General features: G+C 43.6%; 1 non-coding gene across 1 annotated transcript; it reads left to right on the top strand.

Moving 5' to 3' along the window:
- The first annotated feature begins 22,878 nt into the window (after window positions 1–22,878).
- On the top strand, window positions 22,879–23,015 carry LOC119948371. The gene has a single exon (XR_005456771.1). It is a non-coding gene; the product is annotated as a small nucleolar RNA SNORA7 (small nucleolar RNA).
- The last annotated feature ends 942 nt before the right edge of the window (window positions 23,016–23,957 follow it).

Genomic DNA, 23,957 nt, shown 5'->3' on the forward strand with positions numbered 1-23,957 from the left:
AGTAAAATATTATAGAGGAGGAAGTGGCTAGACTGAGTACAAGGTCAATTAGAGCCAGAAAAAGAGAGCGATCAAAGGTTGTAAGCTTGTGAGAAGGAGGACTGTAGTGTTGTAATCAATCAATGGTATTTATTGAGTGCAGTGTGCAGAGCACTGTATTAAGTTCTTGAGAGAGTACAATACAGTTGGGAAGACATGAACCCTGCCCAGAAGAAGCTTACAATCTAGTGGGAAAGACGGATATTAAAATACAATGCAGATGAAGGAAGCGGTAGAGTATAAGTGTATGTACCTAAGTGCTGTGGGGCTGTGAGTGGGGTAATTATCAGAGTGATGGGAAGCAGTGAGGGCTAGTGGAAAAATCCCGAGCTTGGGAGCCAGAAGACCTGGGTTCTAATTCTGACTCTGTCACTTGCCTGCTGTGTGACCTTCAGCAAGTCATTTCTCTTTGCCTCATTTTCCTCATCAGTAAAGTGGGGATTAAATACTGTTCTCCTTCCCTCTTAGGTGCACAGCACTATGTGGGATAAGGGCTGTGTCTGATCTGATTATGTTGTATCTACCAATCTTATTTATTGAATGCTTACTGTATGCAGAACACCATACTAAGCACTTGGGAGAGTACAACAGAGTTGGTAGACATGTTCTCTGCCCACAAAAAGCTTACTGTCTCCTGACTTTTTGTTTTTTGGGGGTAGCGGAAATCATGGAACATCTCTGGCAGATTATACAATTCAAAAAAAACCAAACAAACAAAAAAAAACAAGACCAAACTGCTCTTGGGAGCAGTTATCTCATGGGCAAAACCTGGTTGATTACTTAACACTTATTACTACGACTACTTAGTACACTACTTGTCACATAGTAAGCACTTAATACCACAATTATTACCATTAATTATCTTCTGCTAAACTGGCTACAGCTACCCCCTCCATGTGAATGACTCACCAATCTCTCAAACCCTGACCTCCCATCTGACCTGCATTCTCACATCTCCTCTTACGTCCAAGACATCGCCCCATAAATGTCCTGTCAGCACCTCAAACACACCATGTCTCTAAAACAGGAGTCCACATCTTTCCCCTTAAACCAATTCCTCCCCCTAACTTCTCCCAAATCAGTCAACTAAAGCCTGACTCTTTGTCCTGGAAGGCAGAAACATTGGTGTCATCCTTCTTGATTCGTCACTATCGTTCAACTCTCACACTCAGTCTATTGTCAAATCCTGTTCAACATCTCCTGCATCCATCCCTTCTGCTCCACCCAAACTGCTATCACCTATACTCTGACTCTCGGGTCTGTACTCTTTCCACTAGGCCACGCTACTACTCCAGGAATTTGGATAGAAATGGAAGTAAGGATATGGGAAAATGGCTGGAGAGGACCGTGGTTTTGAGAGCTTTTTGAAAATGGGGGAGATGGGAGATGCAGGGCTAAGAGGAAGGAGCTATTGGAGAGTGAGAGGTTAAAGATGGCAGAGGTCAGGGAGAAGAAGTAGCATGGCCTAATGGAAAGAACACTCATTTATTCATTCTTTCAATTGTATTTATTGAGCGCTTACTGTATGCAGAACACTGTACTAAGCGCTTGGCAAGTCCAGTTCGGCAACAGATAGAGACAATCCCTACCCAACAATGGGCTCACAGTCTAGAAGGTGGAGACAGACAACAAAACAAAACAAGTAGACAGGCAACACAACAATTAGGCAAGTAGAACATGGACCCATGAGTCAGAAGACCCAGGTTCTAATCCTGGTTTCTCCACTTGTCTGACGTGTGACCTTGGGTAAATCCCTTAAATTCATTTTTCCTCAGTTTACTCATCAATAAAATGGAGATTCGATACCTGTTTTCCCTCCCACTGAGACTGTGAGCCTCATGTGAAGCAGAGACTGGATCTAATCTGATTATCTCATACCCACGTTAGGGCTTAGTATATAGTAAGTATTTAACCGATATCATTATTATTAGAGAGTAGGAGCAAGTGAGTTTAAGAGGTGAGAGGAGATAGGGTCAGAGCCATAGGTCTAGGGGATGGATTTCTAGAGCAGGAGGGAGAAGTCCTGAGAGGCAGCTTGGAAGTTGGAGAAAAGATGAGGAAGTAGGAGTAGAGTATTGAGGGGGGGATAGAGGGTCTTTGGGAAGTTCATGTCTGCTGATTTTGATTTCACCAACAGAGTAGGTGGTGAGATCGCCAGTGGTTAGGGACCTTCAGGACATAGCTGAAGGTCTGGAAGAACTGGAGAGGCCGTGGGCTTGTGTCAACAAGGGAGAAGTAGTAGACTTGCCGTGCAAGAAAGCAGCCGAGTCATAGCATGAGAGTGTGAATTTGTAAAAGGAGAAGTCGACCTGGAGCCTGGCTCTCTGCCTGCTGCATTCAACTGCATAGATCCAGGAGAGCAGGAAATGGTCTGTGGCAGAGATCCAGGGCTGTGGGTTGGAGGTGTGAGAATGACGAAGGGTTGGGGGGGTTAGGGAGTTGTGGTTGGAAGACAGTATGGAGTTGAGGGCATGTACATATGTGTCTAGTGATGGGAGGGAGTCCAGATGAGGGGAGATGGCCTGGGATACATTCATTCATTCATTCAATCGTATTTAATGAGCACTTACTGCATGCAGAGCACTGTACTAAGCGCTTGGGAAAATTCGACGCGGCAATAAAGAGAGACAATTCCTGCCCACAGCAAGCTCAAAGTCTAGAGGATAGGTGGAGTGAGTCTGCAGTAGCGGGTGAAGCCCGAGTTGGAGGGACTGAGGGTGTCCCAAGGACAAAATATACACCACAGAACCTCCCCCTCTCCTTTCAAAACTGGTGGGTACCGTCTTCATGAAATCACTGGGAACTCCCCAAATCAAAGGTGATTTGTTAGAGTGCATATGAAACAATCGGTATCCATTACTGTGTGCAGAGTACTAAGTACTCTTAGTACTAAGTACTAAGTGCTTGGGAGAGTCCAGTACAACCTAATTGGTAGACACGCTCCCTGCCCACAATGACCTTACAGTGTAGAAGGAACAGGAAGTATGTCCCCACCTTTGCTTGCTTTTGAACTTCAGGGAAGTTGTATTAAAATCAGTGGTAAAGCCTCATTTTTCCCTTGCTCGCAAGTAGCTAGAGAATTTGCCACAACAAACAAGTTCATTCAGCTCCGGTGTGACAGTTTTCTTAGCACAGTGGATTACTAAAGCTGCAGGTGTGAGGCATGGACCAGTGATGCTATTTAGGGACACGCTGCACTGTGACTCCCAGCTGCGGTGCACAGCACATTCTCTAACCAGCTGTGGAGTATTACTTCTAACAAAAATGGTAGTACCTAACCAACGGACCTGAAGAGGCAAGCAATTTACTGTCTTTATCTAAGTTGTATTCATGAGTGCTGATTCCCATTCAGACAAGAGCTGATAGGGGTGACCAGCACCTAGGCTCTTTAATTCTCTAACTTTCCTTTTTATGGAGAAAAGGGCAGAGCCCACTGAGTAAAGAGGACACGAAACCCATCTTCTCTACCGCCCTCAGCGCCTGCCCACAGGGTAGGACCCAATTTTTCAAAATGAGCTATTAGATTGGCCATGAAATGGGATTTGTTACACTAAAATGAATCAACTGGTAAGCACACGATAACCATTTGGATGGATTTTAGCAGAATTCTCATAACCTGCTCTCCAGGGGCCCCATCACCACATCCGATCAATGCTTACCCTTGTGACGCAGCTTGCCACTTTCAATTAATGCCCAGGGTTAAACGTCAGTTGGGTAAATTTGCTAATGTGTCACTTGCAGAGCTTAAACTCCTGCCTGCGACCGCCATAAGAAGCAGACTCCTCTCCTGGAATAGGGCACTTCAGTCATTTGCCTCCAAGAGACTCACTGAGCAAACAAGTGGACATAATCCCCTCAGGGTTGATTGAAAATCTGGCAGGGTACACCAGCATACACAGAATATGCCACAAAACTACAATTTTCAGCCATCGCCTACCACTGACTTCTCTTCATGAGCCTCCTCTCTTAAAAAGATTAACCTAGTTACATGAAGAAGAGTAAAAGAATCTAGCTATTACCCATCACACTTCTAGGTTTCCAGTTCCCTCCCAAAACAGGCTGGCTTTAGGTTCCCCTCATGTTATGCCTGTTTACTTGTTTTGATGACTGTCTCCCCCCTTCTAGACCATAAGCCCGGTGTGGGCAGGGATTGTCTCTATTGCTGAACTGTACTTTCCAAGTGCTTAGTACAGTGCTCTGCACACAGTAAGTGCTCAATAAATACAATTGAATGAATGAATTTAACTCCCATGCAGTGAGTCAGTCATATTCATCCAAAGAAGCAATAACTCAGACTAACTGGCTGCTTCTCTCATTTTCCTCTCCCTGTACTGTATCTCTCTCCTATGAATCATAGCAGGAGAGTTTGCATACACCGATAAAGCTTAGAGCTATGCCATATAGGGTTATTCATTCATTCAATCATATTTATTGAGCGCTTATGGTGTGCAGAGCACTGTACTAAGCTCTTCCCATAATGGAAAGTTCTAAGCCGAAGCAAAGTTGATTCACCTGTGCTGGCAGCAGCGGCATGGGAAAGATTCACAGGCTGATGATCAAGTGATCAAAACGATAATCAGAGACTTAAAAATATATTGATATTCATTCCACCTCAGTCCCACAGCACTTCTGTACGGATCTGTAATTTATTTATATTAATGCCTGTCTCCCCCTATAGACTGTAAGCTCAGTGGAATCACAGAATTCATTCATTCAATCGTATTTATTGAGCGCTTACTGTGTGCAGAGCACTGTACTAAGCGCTTGGGAAGTAAAAGTTGGCAACACATAGAGACGGTCCCTACTCAACAGTGGGCTCACAGAATGTTTCTACCAACTCAGTGGTATTGTACTCTAAGCACTGAGTTCAGTGCTCTGCGCATAAGTACTCAAGAAATACCACTGACTGATTGATCATCATTGAAAGTAGAGAGATTCAAGTGCTGAGTGGTCGTTCGGGGGGCTTGAAGGGAGAGCTGTGGCCTGGTGGATTTGTAGTGGGAATGGGCCTTTCAGGCAGGAGAAGCAGAGTGGCAAAGGAGTTGGAGGCAGAAAAGTGGAGAGTTAGAAGTTGATCTTAGGAGAAGCTGTGAGTATGAGTAGAAGAGAACCAGGTGGAGAGAACTTATAGATATAAGATGAGGCGAGCTGGTGAAGAAACCTGAAGCCTATGGCATGGAATTTCTGCTTGAAGTGCAGGTAAATGAGTCAGCAGGGCCTAGTGGAAAGAATATAGGCCTGGTCATGAGGAGACCTGGATTTTCATCTTAACTCTTCTATGTAACCCTGGGCAAGTCACTTAGCATCTCGCTACCTCAAGTTCCTCATCAGGTAAAAATGGTGATAAAATACCTGTTCTACCTCCTCTTTTATTGGGAGCCCCATGTGGGACAGGGATTGTATCTGATTTGATGCTCATACCTACCCTGGGATTTAGCACAGTGCTTACTACATCAAACTGAAACTCAGAGAGGTTAAGGGACTTACCTCATACAGTGGGTACAGGTCATACAGGTCATACAGTAGGCTGACTTGGGATCTGAACGTGGGTCTTCTGACTCCCAGTCCTGTGTTCTTTCCGTTGGAGATTTATGAGGAAGGGAGAGATATGTGCCGAGCAACATTTTAGGAAGATGATCTGAAAAACGGCATGTGGTATAGACTGGAGAATGGAGAGACTGGAAGACTGGTAAGGAGAAAGATACAGCAATTCCCCACAAAAGGAAGTATTTCCATCCGCTCCTACTAATCCAAAAGGATAAACAGAACTTCCTCAGATCATCTTTCTCTTGTCAGGGATGGAGTTAACAGGGTTCATTCAACAAAGTAAATTACCAAAAGCCAATGTGCCAAAGAACCTACCAAACTTAAACTAGGCCTAAGAGAAATGGGCTCAGAGAAAGGAAGGATTAACAAAAATTGAAATTGCAGAGACTGCATAAAAATGAAAAGGGGTGATTTTCAACAGAGGGTGGTTGGAATAAATCAGGGTGGAGATGTAAGGGTGAGAAGCAAAGACATGTTTCAAACTATGAACTTTTTTATTATTATGGCTTTGTTAAGCACTGTTCTAAGGACTGGGGTAGATAGAAGTTTATCAGTTAAGACATAGTTCCCATCTCACAAGGGGCTCACAGTTTAAGTAGGAGGGAGAACAGGTACTGAATCCCCATTTTTACAACTGAGGAAACTGAGGCACAGCGAGGTCCCACCGCAGGAAAGTGGCAAACCAGGACTAGAACCCAGATCCTATGACTCTTAGGCCCACGTTGTTTCCTCTTGCCTGCCCTGTTTCTCAGTTAACATGATATGCAGCCAACGATTGAAGGATGCCCATAGGTTCCTCAAAAATTATATACAGCCTGAAAAATCTAGTTTTTTGTCCTGCTCACATTTACCATTGTCTTTGCTTGCTGTAAACATTTATACTTCCTTCTCTCCACATTACAAATACATCTCTGTTTACTAATAGACTCAGAATTTGCCTATACCCACAGATCCCAAATCAATTAATCAATCGTATTTGTTTAGAGCCACTGAATGCGGAGCATTGGAGTAAGAGCTTGGGAGAGAACCACAGAAGCAAAACACACTTTCCCTTGTCAGAGCCGGCATGGGCAGGGAATTTGTCTGCTTATTGTTGTATTGTACCCTCCCAAGCACTTAGTACAGTGTTCTGCACACAGTAAGCTCTCAGTAAATACAAGTGAATGAAGATGATTGCCTGCCTTGAGTTAGGGAAGAATTCATCTTCCTTCTCACCCCATTCTGTGTAATGTTCTTACATTATGCAGCAGTGAGTCTCTGATGGGGGTGCGGTTTGCATAAGAGGCATTTGGTTGGCTTACAAATTAGTCTGGACGTCCTGTCAGTGCTACCAATCCTAAGGTGAAGGGGCTGAACTCTGACCCAACATGGCGTCACCTCCCCCAACAGTCACAGGATGCAATCTAACGCCTTCCTGCCACTGCTCCGCAGCCCTAGAGGATTTATTTTTTGTCATTTCCTTAAATGAAAAAGACAACAAACATGAGGCTCCTCGGGGGCTGGAGAGCAGCCACGGGTGCTTTCCTACTTTCTCTGCTCCTGGCCATCTCTACAGAGCCCTGGCTCTCACCCCTCCCCGCCGTCCAGGGTACAGCAGTGGTAGTGGCGGCAGCAACGGCAGCCCTCATGCTTGACCCGAAGAGCCCCGGCTGCAGTGGCCCAGACTGGGGTCCCACTTGCCTCTGCCACGGGGGTCAGCACCGGAAGAAAGTCCTGCCTCCTGGTCAGAAGGTCAGGCGACTTCATAGTTTAAAAATAGGCAGAAAGCAGAGCAGGAGGCACTGAAAACCTCTCCTTTATGGGATCATCTTGAAAAGTTTTGTCCGGCTAACGATTTGTACTACAAAATGCACCCGCCCATAATGGTACTGTTACGTCCTATGGAGTCAGTCTGAATTCCTGAACCTAAAGCATATAACAATAATAATTATAGTATTAAGTGCTTACTATGTGCAAGCACTTTTCTAAGGGCTGAGGTAGATACAAGGTAATCAGGTTGTCCCACGTGGGGCTCACAGTCAGTCTCCATTTTACATATGAGGTAACTGAGGCACAGAGAAGTTAAGTGGCTTGCCAAGGTCACACAGCAGCGCCATGATTAGCACCCACATCCTCTGACTCCCAAGCCCGGGCTCTTGTCACTAGGCCATGCTGCTTTTCTAAAGAATATGTCCAGGGGGATCCAAAACCTTTCCCACTTGGTCCAGAGGCAGTGGGTTCCTTCCCAGATCTATGTTCACACAGGAACCCCTATCAACTAAGGCAGAAGGAGTCTGGGAAATTTCAAATTTTTAACTGCCACCTCTGATGGCCACCCCTTCTAATAGTGTGCTCAGAGACAGCTGCCGCACTCGTAACGAGGACTGTTCCCTGCCCTCAAGGACTTTACAATTTCCACAAAACCAAAGGAAAAACAAACTGATTTGAGAGGCAGACAAATTAGTCCCACTTTTGGCTACATTGTTTCTTTCTTGGTTGGCTCTGGGCTCTTGGTTAAGCTATTCAAAAGTCGGAAGAGTGGAATTTCTGGCCCTTGTTTGAAGAATGGCTAATGAGGAAAATCCCATGTGTTTTCTCACCAAAATCTGTGTTTGTTTCTTTCTTTCCCATTTTAATAAATGCAAAGCTCATGAAGAACAGAGTGCAAGAATGTAAAGAAATTTGAGGTCCAAACATTAGGATATTATGTTACTAATCCAAGACCTAAGTCTAAGAATATTACCTTTTATATTCTGTAGTTTTTTATTGTTTTTCTTTTTGAAATCTTGCTCCATTCCATGAGCCCTCAAAGATTAGGTTCATGTAATGTGACTGAATTGACACTATTATTGATAGTTCACACATTGCTGATGCTAAATTATGAATTTCCTGGCTTTGGGACTAGAAAATTAGTTAGATAACTAGGGTCTTTTGGGCTTCAATTATCTGTAAATTTAATGTCAAAAAAAATCCTTTCACTTCAAATTTCCAGATAATTGAGGCCAAAAAGTACTTGGGGTTTCCATTTGCTTGTGTAGATCCAGAGTGAATGAGTAAGCCTCAAATGTGCATCGGAGATTACTTTTGTTTTAAATTATGATTATTTTTAAACATTTCATTCTGGTTTTGAAAGCACTGCATAGGCTGTATCATTAACTTGAAAGAAATTCCAAAGCATCTTTCAAACCTGATGCTCAGATCTAAACCACTCAGCATGTTTGGCAAAATGCTCACAACACAGCTATCTGTTTTTGGAATAAGTGCCCCTCTCCATTCCAGTTAATTGAAAACAACTCTAAATCGCCCTCCTGAGCATAAAGAACCAGGGATTAAGATATAGTGGAGGAAAAGTATCAGGGTTTTAAAGACTTATATAAACAACATAGTTGTTTGAGCAGTTGACAAATAAATTCAAGCTCCCCAGGACACTCTTGTTTAGGATTTTCCCAATTAGGCATTTTATTTGATCTCCGGGTCCGGGTGAGCCACAATTCTCTTGAATTGAAGAAGAGATTAATGGACCAGAGACGATGGCTAATTCATCTCTAGGGCTTTGTTCATGACTTGCCTTTGCTAATTCAATACTGGTATATTCAAACTCAAATCAATCAAAATGGGAATTGGGCTAGGGAAGCCCATCTAGGGAGCAGAGGTAATGGGATGCCAGTTTGGGGTGGGGGGGAGCGGTGATTCTCCAGCTTGGAAATGAACAACTTTGCTCAATACCTTCCTTGTGTCGAGATGAGGAGTGCACTACCTGAAACACAGAAGTAGGGGATGAGGGCATTTTGCATACCGTGAATGTCAGCCAGTTAGCAACCCCCCAAAAAACAAAAACAGACTTTTCAAAGAGGCTAGAGAGTCAGAATTCCCAAAGCATTTCTGTCTGTTTGGGAAGAGCCGGTTCCCAGTAATTCCATGGAGGAGAATTAGTGCGCTGAGGGGCACAGGTAAAAGAGAAAACAGGTTTTTCTTAATGATGGCACTAGCATCTGAAATGAAACACAGCAGGTAAGGAGATCCTTCAGGGATTTTACAAGGTACCTCACATCTGTGTGCCAGCAAACTTTGTTTTAGAGCCTTGTGTGGCTTCCACAGAATATGCCTTTCCAATTGGGAAATTTACTCTTTTCTAATATGCTTCCATTTAACTGGCTCTGATACCTAAGCTGAATAATGTTTCCTATCCAATAATAAGCTTGTAGCTTATGAAGGCAATTCACTTTAAATCCTGTTCATTCTCTCTTCCTCTCCTTTCAAATGAGTTTATAAGAATGCCATTCATTTCTACTAATATATACGATAAGTCAGTCGATCTGAGTGGGGAGCATAGTTTTTTTTTTTAAAGATATTTAACCAGTGGGCGACAAACACCTTCTTAAACCAGTGAATGAATTCAGAGCTAAGAGTCCACCAGCTGGGAAATATGATTTTCTTTAAAATTTGATTACACTTGGAATTTCATATCTCTAGATAAATGTGCATGAACCAACACCTGCACTTTGCTCCAAAAGGGCCATTAGTAGTAAACTGTGCTCTGTTGATGAATTTGTGGCTGGAAGCTTGCTGCTAGGTTTCTCAAGAACTTCTTTAAAAAGGTAGGAAGATATCTGAGTGCTCTGCCTGAAAGAAAAGCGAGAGATAAACTCAGGATTTAAACAGGGGGAGGCATTACAAGGGTAAAATGACCACATAGTCTTTAGAGAGAACAGACTCACTTTTTGGAGTTCTAGCTCACCATTATAAAGACCTAGAGTTTGGAAAAGTGCCCGCCATCAACGTTTACTCCTTTTTTCTCTCCAATGATGTCCTGGCCTGCTTCCCTGAACTGCTTTTAGAAGGGATATACATTTTCAATATTTGCCCTCTGTGAATTTTTGATGAATTTTCTCCCCATGTTTTTCATGAAATTAGCCTTTTTTTCCAGGTGCTAATTATAGCTATACAATGTGTGTGCAATTCATGAGACATAAAATGATTTGATTTTGGAAACACTGGGAAATTAAAATGATGCTATCAGAAAGAGTGAGAAAATTAAGAGCTCCTATTTACTCAAATGTCAGTTCAAATAAAATTAAGGAACATGTATAACAGGTGATGGGATAGCAAAGTCAAAAAGAACCAGCATTACGGAGACCACCGTGAATCCAAGAACTTCTTAATATCACTAAAGACATTATTTACAAAGAGCATGAACCTGTAAGTCAGCTCAACCACTTGCCTGCTGTGTGACCTTGGGCAAGTTTCTTAACTTCTTTGTGCCTCAGTTTCCTCATCTGTGAAATCAGGATTCAGTACCTGTTCTTCCTATTTAGACTGTAAGCCCCACTGGGACGGGGACTGGCTCTGACCTAATTAGCCTGTATCTACCTCAGCGCTAAGAACAGTGCTTGACACACAGTAAGCGCTTAATACCATAATCATTACTATTACAACTATTTATATTTGGCTCCATTCATGCCTCTACATTGTAAGCTCCTTGTGGGCAGGGAACATGTCTATCAACTCTGTTATAATGTACTTTCCCAAGCGCTTGGTACAGTGCTCTGCACAGAGTAAGCACTCAAATACCACTGATTGATTGAGGCCATCATGAAACTTTTGACCATGGCTACCAAAGAATTTCATTGGCCGACACTCCCAAAACCACAGTGTAGATTCAGATCACAGAGGACATGATCTTTACAGCCTGACAGATACAGGAAAAACTCAAGGAAAAGCACCAAGATGGAACGAAGCCTGCACTGTTGTAGCTTTGAAGCTACACTCACCTCAACACCGCTGCGCTGGGTGGGACTTGGGAGGAGAATGAATGACAGCCAGATACCCAAACTGCTGTATGGTAAGATGAAACTGGGAGACCAAAAAGTATGATTGACAGAAGAAACATCTGAAGGATTCAGTAAAACAAAGCCTCAGACAATAGTATCCCATCTGAAAACTGGGTATCGCTTGTCAATACAGCATACTGAAATCAAGAAAGAAGAGGTCCTTTTTTGAACAGAAGGTTCGTTAGAATAAAGAGAAAAAGAAACAAAAGCAAAAACACCGCCAGGTGATGCAGACATTAAACATGACAACATAACCTGGGACAGCCTTTTTGTGCACCCAATGCAGCTAGGACTGTGTCTCACATTGGGCTTTTCAGCCACACCATCAGTGGCAGGGTCTCTGAGTATTCAGGGCAACTGTCCGTATGTAAAAATCATCAAGTTAGCAAGAAACACACTTACCCCATTTTTGCATCTTTAACAAAAACTTTGGGAAGAAATGTTTCATTTAAAAATCAAGAGCAAGTCAATACTATTCTGTATTTCAGGAAAGACAAATTAATTGATTGCCCCAAAGTTTCCTCATCTGGGAAAAGTTTCTTCACCCCTCACACTCAGAAATTACAGGAGATGTAGTATAGAGTCAAAGATGGAGCAACAGAAGGGACTCTGTTATACCTGATAAGACTATCAGACTGTAACACATTGCTTATGAGCACGTTTGGAGAAAAATCAGTGCCAAATCATCAGCAGTTTGAATAGATTCTGTCCTAGGTCCAAGCATTTGCAGCAGTATTAGATTAAAAGGGGGAGGAATTATTTCAACATCCCTCTCCACTTGCAAAGTTGCCTCCCTCTCCTTTGATCAATAAAAAGAAAAAAAGAAAGAGTATGACCATGGGAAATAAAGCTGTAAATGAATAAATGGATCAGGTGAGCTCACTTCCAGGGATGGCTGGTTCAGACTTTATTTTAGATATTAAGTAGCATATCAGTGACCCCTCCCCCCCCACACACAAATCACCAATTAATGCACTGGGAAAAGGTTGTTCATTGAGAAAAATCTAGTACAGTATAGAAAAAAGAGACTATTTAAAAAGTATTTCAAAGTGATTTTTTTAAATTCCATTTGCTTTCCACTAAAACTGAAGTACCAGATTAAAAGGGGAGCCATAGACAGTATTATGTTGAAACGTAAATCAAATAAAACATAAACAAAAATGTCAGTGAAGATTAGGTGAAGGATTGTAGTTACGGAGGGGCGAACATTTACTTCGAGATGAATAAGACACACTTGTCGCCTTTAACTAGAATCTCCATTTATGAAGATGGAAAAGAAAATGGGACAATGTTCCATTCAGCCACATCAGGCAGCAGCAAATTGGCTGCTAGGAAAAAAGCAATTCTGCTTGAATTGCTACACCTTGACTCCCAAGGGAACTAAATGGTTGAACAACTCCCTAGAGAATAAACTTATGGTATGAGACTTGCAGGGGATCATGAGGGCACAGCCAGGAAAGACATGTCTTACATCAAAAAGGGAAGAGAAAGCCCTGAAAAGTCTGAATTAGGGCCTGTGGGAGAGGGGAGGGGATGTGAAAGGGTGGGGGTGGGTGATGGGGGGGGGGGAGTTTGCATAGATTGAGAGAGCAAGACAGCAAGGAAGAAAGGAGATTGAGAGACAGAGATAGGAAGGAGAGAGTGAAAGAATCAGAGGAGTGAAAATGTAGGAGGAAGCAGAAGCGAGCACTAGTTCTGTTTCAAAAAATAAAAGGAAGAGAATGAAGCACAGGAAAACTCAGAGAAACAAACAAATCCAACAAGGAAAAGAAAAGATTCAATCAATGGTATTTCCCTGAGAAACATGTTCTCCTATGGTACCACTAGGATGACTACTGACCATTATTAAAGATGATGCTACTGATCATGAGCTCCTAAAAAAGTCCACTGGGTGACCGCCACTCCCTTTCACATGTTTTCCACCATAGTCTTCCACTTGAGTGCATGCTCCTTGTTGTCAGGTGATGCTTCTCATGCTCCTTTTCTACACTTAGTTTTAGTGCGTGGCATACAGTGGACGCTCAATAAATATCACTGATTTTTCTATTTGTTATTTTCTAGACTAGATAAGGGGGTATCTTGTTAGAAGAACATCAACTTGAAATTTTTTTCCAATAGTGGCAATGGCATCTACTGAGCCATGCCCACTCTCTCACCTAGTACCCCTATTACCAGCAACATATATCACTCTAAGATGAAGTTAATGACAGTGACTTTAACCATTGCCTGCAAAGCCCAATTGGAGAGAACATTCCCTTCTATGTCACTGGCATAGAAAGTGGCCCTCATTTCCTCTCTTCTGCATTGTCTACGCACTCGGTTGTGTGCCCCTTAAACACTTTGATACTCACCCTAGCTCCACGGCACATATGAACACATTGTTACACTCCACTATTTCCCCTCTCTGTAATTTATTTTAATGTCTGTCTTCCCTGTAGACAAAGCTCCTTGAGGGGAGGGATCATATCTACCAACTCCATTGCACCGTACTCTCCCAAGTGCTTAGTGTAGTGCTCTGCACACAGTAAGCACTCAATAAATACCATTGACTAAGATAAATCCTTGCTGTTCTAATGTCCCCTCCTCTTCTCCCCTCGCTCTGACTTGCTCCTTTTATTCATCCCCCCCTCCCAGCCCCACAGCACTGATGTACATATCTGCAATTTCTATATTTTTTTAAATTAATGTCTTTCTCCCCTTCTGGACTATAAGCTCATTGTGGGCAGGGAATGTGTCTGTGTACTGTTATTTTGTACTCTCCCAAGCACTTTGTCCCCCCTTCTCCCTTCCCCACTCCGGTGTCCCGGTCCAGATCAACTTGGCGTCTAGATGGATCCATTTAGGACAGGAGTAGTTGGCTTGGTTTGACATGCGAGAAATGCGAGGGTTTGGCTCTCTTTGGGTAAGTGGGCTTTGAACGAGGTGTGTGTGGAGGGGTCGAGGGGGGTACCTGCGATGGTTGCGCTGTGGAACTTTTCAAAGATCCGCGGCTGGTGATCTCCAAGCAGAGCTTTTCAGATCAAGGTGGGCTGGGGTGGGTCCTAAACCCCTCCCCCCTCTCCATCCCTCTTCAGAACGACTTTTTAGCCACTTCTTTTTTGGGTGTATGTCGTCGTGTCACCCTGTCAAAGTGCAGTCATGACCGGCCAGGAAAAGTGGGAAGTGCCTGGTCGGTGGGGTGGGGTGAGGGAACCGTATGCGGTTTCTCCAGAGGCACAGGGGCGACAAAAAGCAATCGATTCGGGGGTCATATGAGGAAGCCTTCGGTCAACTGTCTTTTGGACCGTGCTGGCGGCGGGAGGATTCTTGGCGGTTCAAGCGCCCATGTCTCTTCCTATTCGAAACTTCCAGTTTGCCTGCGCAACAAATGCACCTTGGTGAACTTTAATTTGAGGATAAATCTGGAGCGTAAGGCTGGCTAGGCAGAGTCCTCTTCGTTGGAGACAGATGCCCCAACCGACAGCTTTCCAGAGTCTCTCTTCATTTGCAACAGTGTCTTGTCCTGAAAAACACATGTGTGTGTGAGCCCGTTGTTGGGTAGGGACTGTCTCTATACGTTGCCAACTTGTACTTCCCAAGCGCTTAGTACAGTGCTCTGCACACAGTAAGCGCTCAATACGATTGAATGAATGAACGAATGCTGTGCACACAGTAAGTACTCAAATACGGTTGAGCGACTGACTGATGGCTTGCCCTATTCAGAGCCTGTGTCTGTTTTTTAACCTTGCCTCTTAGGATTGTGATCTGAGCAGTACCCCTCTTCCGACTGCTTCGTGCCAGGTCCATAGATCTGCTGCAGTGATCTCTCATCAATCCACTAGTGATGCACCGTTTCAGATGTGCTTGACTAAATCTTTAAACCATTTCACCATTGCAAAGGGTGACCTCCCAACTCCCAAGAAAGCCAAATATTAAGCTTTTGGAGAATGAAGCCATCCACCAGGAGGTCTGCAGCCACACTACCACAGCCCTGCAGGAACAGGAAGTTCAAGTCACAACCCAGAATATAAGTAATGAGTAGCCATTTTTCCATGATAATTTTACTAGGAAGTCATCAGCACACTGGGTGTGTTCAAGCAGAATCACTAAGATTGCTTTGATGAGTGGAGGAAATAAGCTGCTCCTGTAAAGCAGGGAGAAAATATCTGTTCTCACTCCCCCTTAGACTGTTAGCCCTATTTGAGACAAGGACTACCGGACCTGATGATCTTGTATCTATTTCAGTGTTCAGTACAGTGCTTGGTACATAATAGACTCTTAAGAAATGCCCAAATCATTACTGATTACAAATTAAGAAATTATGAAGATAGTACTAATCATTGTAGTAGCAATATTGAGCACCCGTTTGGTGCCATGCACTGTACTAAGTGTTTGGGAAGAACAAAACATGGCAGGCATATGCTTCCTATCCACAAGGAGTTTACACTGTAACAGGAGAGATCACCGTAACAATATTTACAAATAAAATAACCTAAATAAAGCATTGAATGTACAGTTGAATACATTTACATTTATGTTGCCAACTTGTACTTCCCAAGCGCTTAGTACAGTGTTCTGCACACAGTAAGTGCTCAATAAATACAATTGATTGATTGATTTACAAAATTGCGGAGGATGGATATAAATAAGTCTGTAGGTTCTACAGATGGCTGATTTGACTGTCAGCCCCATTTGGGCCAGGGACTGTGTCCAATCTTCTTATACTGTAATAATAATAATAATAATAATAATAATAATAATAATAATAATAATAATAACGGCATTTATGAAGTGCTTACTATGTGCAAAGCACTTTTCTAAGCACTGGGGAGGTTACAAGGTGATCAGGTTGTCCCATGTGGGGCTCACAGTCTTCATCCCCATTTTACAGATGAGGTAACTGAGGCACAGAAGTTGTGACTTGCCCACAGTCACACAGCTGACAATTGGCAGAGCCATGATTTGAACTCACAACCTCTGACTCCAAAGCCCGCGCTCTTTCCAATGAGCCACGCTGCTTAGTTTAGTACCTTTCTTGGCACATAGCAAAAACTTAAATTCCACAATTATTATTATTAGTTGATTTACATGACAGAGTGCTGGGAATTAATCAGGGAAGGCATGTTGAAAGAGATGAAAGAAGGAATATTTGGGCAGGTCTAGGTATACACAAGTCATACATTTTATGTTTCTAAGTGAATGACCTCAAAATAGCTATTGCAGATGATTTGACTCGCCAAATTCACTAATTCCTGTAGTGGAACTTCATTAACAAATGTTGGCCATGCTGGCAATGTACCATTTCATAAGTAGTGTGGCTTAACGGAATAGAGAACAGGCTTGGGAGTCAGAGGTCGTGGGTTCTAATCCTGGCTCCGCCACTTGTCAACTGTGTGACAACTTCTCTGTGCCTCAGTTACCTCATCTGTAAAATGGGGATTAAGACTGTGAGCCCCTCGTGGGACAACCTGATCACCTTGTAACCTCCCCAGTGCTTAGAACAGTGTTTTGCACATAGTAAGCGCTTAATAAATGCCATTATTATTATTAAATGGAGGAAGTCAGGGTGACACACAGGGAGTGGAAGAAAAGGAAAAGAGAGCTTAGTCAGGTAAGACCTCTTGGAGGAGATGCGCCTTCCGTAAGGCTTTAAAAAGGGGGAGGGTAATCGTCTTTTGGTTATGAGAAGGGAGGGCGTTCCAGGCCAGAGGCATGACGTGGGTGAGAGGTAAGAGGTGAGATAGACAAGGTCGAGGTACAGTGAGAAGGTTAGCATTAGAGGAGAAAAGTGTGTGGCCTGGGTTATGGTAGGAGGCTTAGAGAGGTGAGGTAGGAGGGGTCAAGTTGATTGAGTGCTTTAAACCAAGAGTGAGTTTCCTACGCACTTAGTACAATGCTTTACAGTCAGTAGGGGATCAATAAATGTTACTGATTAGATCCCATATTATGTTAGCTATTCTCGTAAATGTGTGAAATTAAACTATAAAATCATGTATGGAACAATAACAAAAATGAAATAAGATTCATTCATTTCATCTATAATTAAGATGAACCTTTGTTTCAGCTGTAGTCAACGTGGTTTTGTTTCAAAGGCGAGCCAGGAACTTGTAAATGATGAAATAAGATTCCTTCAGGAAATCTAAGAAAACTCCCTTGGACTTTCTTCAGTTCTCACTTTATTTTTTCCCTATGCAAGTTTTCTACCTCCGAACACATACCCACATAAACACATCAAGAAAGAATAAAAGAACAGACCAATGAAAAAAAAATGATCAAAGTGTTTTGGAAAATTCTCCGTCTTTTTCACTTTTCTCCCCTTGGGCCCATGGAATTGGAAGGCGGGTCACGCATAGATCCAAAACAATAGTTTGTGGGTTTAACTGCAGTACTCAGAGGAGTGTGGGGATCCCAAAGCGATGCTCTGAACTGTAGTCATGACAAACAGCCTGGGCTGGCTTCATGAGGCAAGGAAGGTTGCCTGTTGATGCTGGATCTTGCGTGACCTCCCTCTCAAGTCCTTTCTGAGATGGTGGCCTCCCGGGACCTCCTCTAGATGACTATCTTCGCTTCTCTCAAAGATAGCCATACAACACCCCTTCTCAAAGATGGTGGCCACAGGGCTTATCTCAAATTTGCCATTGCCTTTCACAGAGATGCTGGTAAGCAGGGAAGAAGCGTTCCATCAGCTGGTCATAATTTGGGGTCTGGAGCTAAACTGCCTGGGGCATTTGGCTAAGCGGCAAGGGGGATGGAGACAGAAAGGATCTACCACAAAGCATGGCATATGATTTGCGACATGACCTAAATGATGTCAGCACATTGTCCTGTGACATGTGTGTGATGTACATACTCAGTGTGGTAGGCAGGTGTCATGTGGAATATGAAGGAATGGCCATTTTTACCCTAACTCAGGGAGGATGCATATATAAAAGCTGGCCTTGCTCACAGCAGCTTAACCCAAAGGTGTGTGAGGGATGGAACCCAGTGAAGTTTCCCCATGAGACCCCAGGAGGGAAGGCAGAAGCTATCTCCCCGGGCCAGGCCGGGTTACACCAGATACGACAAACCGGAAGGAGATAAAGGGAAAATAAAACAGCCACATTGCAGGACCTGTTTACAAAAAAACAGGACGCAGCTAACCCAAAAACAGGATGCAGGTTAAACCGCAAGGCCACTGTCAGCTTTGTACGTGAGTGCGTGTTGGGTGCTAGCTGCCGCAATTAAATTGTACGCCCTAAGTATCCAGACAATGGAGAAAGGGGATAGTCGGTGGGAGGAAGAGGATGCGTTAGGGCTATAAAAATCGGCTTCGTACAATCAACAAGCACACTCCCTGGCTGATGCTGTTTGAGCGACGGGGGTAGTGCCCTTTCTCATGAGAAAGAATAAAGACTCTTTCTGATCCTGACCCGGACTCTGATTTGGTGGGTAGAGGGAGCCGCTATCCCACACAGGTGCAATGACTCTTGCTTTCCATCCAGACAGATCATGCTCCACCTAATGTCACATTATGTTGAGTAGAATCCTAAGTCCTGCCCCCTCTTTCTCCCCTTCAACTCCTGGCCCTGACTGCCTGACTCTTTGCAATCCCGGCAGTTTCCTTGCAGTTCCTTCCTGATCCTTTCTTCGTGGTTTCCCCATTTGCCTGGGTTCTCTCTTCCCTACCCTTATCAGAATCCCCCAAACACAAGCAGTGTGGCCTAGGGAAAGAGCATGGGCCTGGAAGTAAAAGAACCTGGGTTCTACTCCTGGCTCAGCCAATTGCTAGCAATGTGACTTTGTGCAAGTCACTTAACTGCTCTGTACCTCAGTTTCCTCAACTGTAAAATGGGGATTAAATACCCATTCTTCCTCCTACTTAGATGGTGAGCCCCATGTGGGACAGGGACTGTGAGCAACTTGTATCTATCCCAGCACTTGGAACAGTGCTTGCTACATAGTAAGCACTTAAATGCCATAACAATAATGATGATAACAATAACAACATGGTTACAGTGAGAGCTCTGTCTGTGAGGTTTCATGACTATGCTACTGCACTGGGTTGCAGGCACAGATGACAGAGATTACTGTGGCCTCGCACAGTCATGAAATCGCACAGCACAGAACTGTCCCTGTAATTGACATATAGGGGGGTAAGGCATGACATCAGATCACATCATCACCTTTTCAGCTGTCCTTTCCTACAGATGGATCCTGCGTGCTTTCTGCTGGAGGAGGAAAGGACATCCAAAAGAGAAATCTTGGGATAATGCTGCCCAGCTGTAGGGTTTGAGGTTTTCACTTAACTTGTTCAGATGCTGGCAACTGGCTCTCTTTAGCTGAAGGTGGTGTAGAGGGTGATTATTTTGGTGAGGCACAGTGCTTTAATATGATTAATAGGAGTACAGAAAGGGCACGGGACCCTGTTTTTCAGGTTATGCTGTAAACAAGGTTTCAAGAAAAATTCTCTGAAGTATAGAGATCTAAGATGACTGGTTTTGAAGCTACGTCTTCCCCCCCCCCCCTTCCTCACCCCCCTCCCCATCCCCAGGTACTACGGATGAATAATAGGGCTTAGATAGATTTTGCTCCTCAAGTAAATTATTCTGGCCATCAAACAGAAGATTAATAAACAAGATGAAAAGTGGCTTACTTAAATGAGGATCTTGTGATAAATAGGAGTCTCCATGGTTGTGGCTGCAAAACAATATTCAACAAGATGGGGTTTAGAAATGGAAGCTAATCAATTCTATATAAAGAGGGAAACAGGGCTTCAAACCCAGAACACCGATAATACATGAATAACTGAGGACTACTCCATTAAGATTACTACTACCATGATTCATTCATTCATTCAATCGTATTTATTGAGCGCTTCCTGTGTGCAGAGCACTGTACTAAGCGCTTGGGAAGTACAAGTTGGCAACATATAGAGACGGTCCCTACCCGACAGCGGGCTCACAGTCTAGAAGGGGGAGACAGACAACAAAACAAAACATATTAACAAAATAAAATAAATAGAATAGTAAGTATGTACAGGTAAAATAGAGTAATAAATATGTACAAACATATATACAGGTGCTGTGGGGAGGGGAGCGGAGGGTGCGGGCTGGGCTGTAGAAGGAAAGAAGGGAGGTGAGGTAGGAGGGGGCGAGGTGATGGAGAGCCTTGAAGCCAAGAGTGAGGAGTTTTTGCCTAATGCGTAGGTTGATTGGTAGCCACTGGAGATTTTTGAGGAGGGGAGTAACATGCCCAGAGCGTTTCTGCACAAAGATGATCCGGGCAGCAGCGTGAAGTATAGACTGAAGTGGGCAGAGACAGGAGGATGGGAGATCAGAGAGGACGCTGATGCAGTAATCCAGTTGGGATAGGATGAGAGCTTGAACCAGCAGGGTAGCAGTTTGGATGGAGAGGAAAGGGCGGATCTTGGCGATGTTGCGGAGCTGAGACCAACAGATTTTGGTGACGGATTAGATGTGAGGGGTGAAGAAGAGAGCAGAGTCGAGGTTGACACCAAGGTTGCATGCTTGTGAGACGGGAAGGATGGTAGTGCCATCAACAGTGACAGATTCCTGACCTATTCATTCATTCAATTGTATTTGTTATTCATTCACTGATTCAATCATATTTATTAAGTGCTTACTGCGTGCAGAGCACTGTACTAAGCTCTAGGGAGAGTACAATATAACAATAAACAGACGTATTCTCTGCCCACAACAAGTTTACAGTCTAGAGGACCTGGATTCTAATCCCAGCTCCATCATTTGTCTGCTGGGAGACTTTGGGAAAGTTACTTAAATTCTCTGTGCCTCATTTCCCTCATCTGTAAAATGGGGATTAACACTGAGACTGTGAGGCCTATGTGGGACAGGACTATGTCCAGCTCGATTACCTAAGCAGTGTGACACCATGGTTAGAGCATGGGTCTGGGAATCAGAAGGATCTGGGTTCTAATCCCAACTCTGCCACATGTCTGCTGTGTGACCTTGGGCAAGTCACTTCACTTCTCTGGGCCTCAGTGACCTCATCTGTAAAATGGGGATTGAGACAGTGAGCCCCACACAGGACATGGACCGTGTCCAACCCAATTATCTTGTATCTACCCCAATGCTTAGAACAGTGCTTGGTGCGTAGTAAGCAATTAACAAATACCACAATTATTATTATTATTGGTATCCTTCCTAATAGCTGTAGGTTGTCATCTAATATTGCTCATTTTTCCCCCTAACTTTTCTTCGAGCAACTAGAGAAGCAGCGTGGCTCAGTGGAAAGAGCACAGGCTTGGGAGTCAGAGGTCATGGGTTCTAATCCCGGCTCCACCGCTTGTCAGCTGTGTGACGGGAAAGTCACTTAACTTCTCTCTGCCTCAGTTACCTCATCTGTAAAATGGGGATTAAGACTGTGAGCCCCACGTGGGACAACCTGATCACCTTGTATCCACCGCCAGTGCTTAGAACAGTGCTTTGCACATAGTAAGTGCTTAACAAATGTCATTACTATTATTAAGTACCTCTTATTCATGAATGATTTTTCAAACTTTTAAAATACAAACTGTTGGGGAACCAAAGAGTTAACATTGAGGTGCCCCTGGTGGGGAGGTTTGCATTCCCCAGGTAACCACAGCCCCCAAGATAATGGCAGTAAAGCATATTGTGTGCAAAACTCACAAGGCCACTAGACAATACAGGGAGATACATGCTGGAGCCACTTGGAAATTGGCTAGAAGTCCTAACACTAACCTTACTCAAATGAACAAAATTGAAAGGTTTGCTTAGGAATACATCCAGGGAGAAAATAACTCATACTCTTATTATATTTCAATAACTCATTTCCAGAAATGTGTTTCCTCACTATTCTTGTGTGGGTGTATATACATATGAACTCCCTTCAACTTCACATCGAGCAGACCCCTCCTTTCCCTATCTTCAAGGCCCTTCTGAAACCACTGATTCTACAAAAAAGCCTTCCCCAGTGAATTTCTTATCTTCCCATCCTCTATCTCCCAAACTTCCAGTTCAGCACTTCTGTACAACATAAATAACTGGGTACTCACTTGCTCGTGTAACACTTATGTACATATCTTGATACACTATTACTTACTCCTATTTGTAATGTATTTTAGTGGGTCTCCCCAGCTAGACTGTAAAAGAGAGGGTAGGGATCATTTTTAATAACGCTATTGTACTTTTTCAGTTGCTTAGTCCTATCCCCCTCCCCCACCATTGACTATATACATGGCTGTCTACCCTTAAGCACTTTGATACCCTTCCCAGCCCTATAGCCTTTTTGTAAATATTCTTATACTCTATTTCCCCTATCTGTAATTTATTTTAAGGTTTGTCTCCCCCTAAGGGGGGTAAGCTCCTTGTAGGTAGGGATCACGTCTACCAACTCTGATATTTCATTTTTACCAGCAAAGTACAGTGTTCTGCACATATGGTAAGCTCTCAAATACTATTGATGGCATCGCTGGCCGGGTCAGAGATGAGAGTATCCTGTCTGATCCAAAAGTAATAAAGTGTAGCCCCTCTCAGGGTCACACCTGGAGAGTTTCCAGTACTCTACCAGTCTCGGCTCAGGAGGGAGAGTCAAGCAGAGGCCTATCCATTCCAATCCTAGCTTGGGCAGTGGCTAGCGAGTAGAAGGCAATCTGCTACAAGTCAAAACTCACCCATGCTGGGCAGCAACAGCATGCATGGGAGAGAGTCGAGGGCAGAGACTCGAGTTTACTGCACGGAAGGTGGCAGTTGTAAACCACTTCTGTATTTTTACCAAGAAAACTCTAAGGATACACTACAGAACAATTGCAGATGGAGAGCGGGGCATTCTGGGAGAGATGTGCCCGTGGTGGTGCTACTCGTCGGAAATGACTGGAGGGCATAAGACAAGACAAGAAGCATCATGTAGAGGGGTTGGTCCTGTTCTACTCATTCTACATGGCCATGCTGGAGGATACCATGAGAGACCTGGACGCAGGTGTTAGAATATGTTTCCTTACCTCTGGAAAACTCTTCCAACTCAACAGATTTCATGGGTCATTCAGAGTCCTAGAAAGAGTCATTCAAAAATCACTGCATGGAGATTAGGGCACTCTGAGGCTCACACCCAAGATATGCAAAGGATTATAAACTGCCTCACTGAATGAGCCAGGCATTACAGGATGATGTCAAAACTACAGAAAACTGAGAGATTGTATCGGCCTGCATTGGGGAAGCCACACACACAAAACCAAAATTTTGTATGGGCAGAATTCTCACAGAATTCTGTTACCTAGGCAGTACACCGACCAATGATTCAGTGATAGACAAGGAAGCAGAAAACCCAATCAAAAAGGTTAGACTATCATTTGGTATCAAGCTCCAGACCCAAAATAAAGGTCTACAGAACTGTAGTGTTTGCCAACTGCGTCAACGGCTGAGAGACCTGAATCCCACACAGCTGCCATGTCTGTCTCCTTAAGCAGTTCCATCAGTGTCATTTACAGACTATACTAAATGTCAGATGGCAAGATAAGATCACAAACAATGAAATTCTAGAATATAATCAAACAACTAATGGTATTTGAGTGCTACTGTGGGCAGGGTACTGTAATAAGCACTTAAG

This window comes from Tachyglossus aculeatus, chromosome X4 (genome assembly GCF_015852505.1).
Source record: "Tachyglossus aculeatus isolate mTacAcu1 chromosome X4, mTacAcu1.pri, whole genome shotgun sequence".
NCBI classification, from domain to species: Eukaryota; Metazoa; Chordata; class Mammalia; order Monotremata; family Tachyglossidae; genus Tachyglossus; species Tachyglossus aculeatus.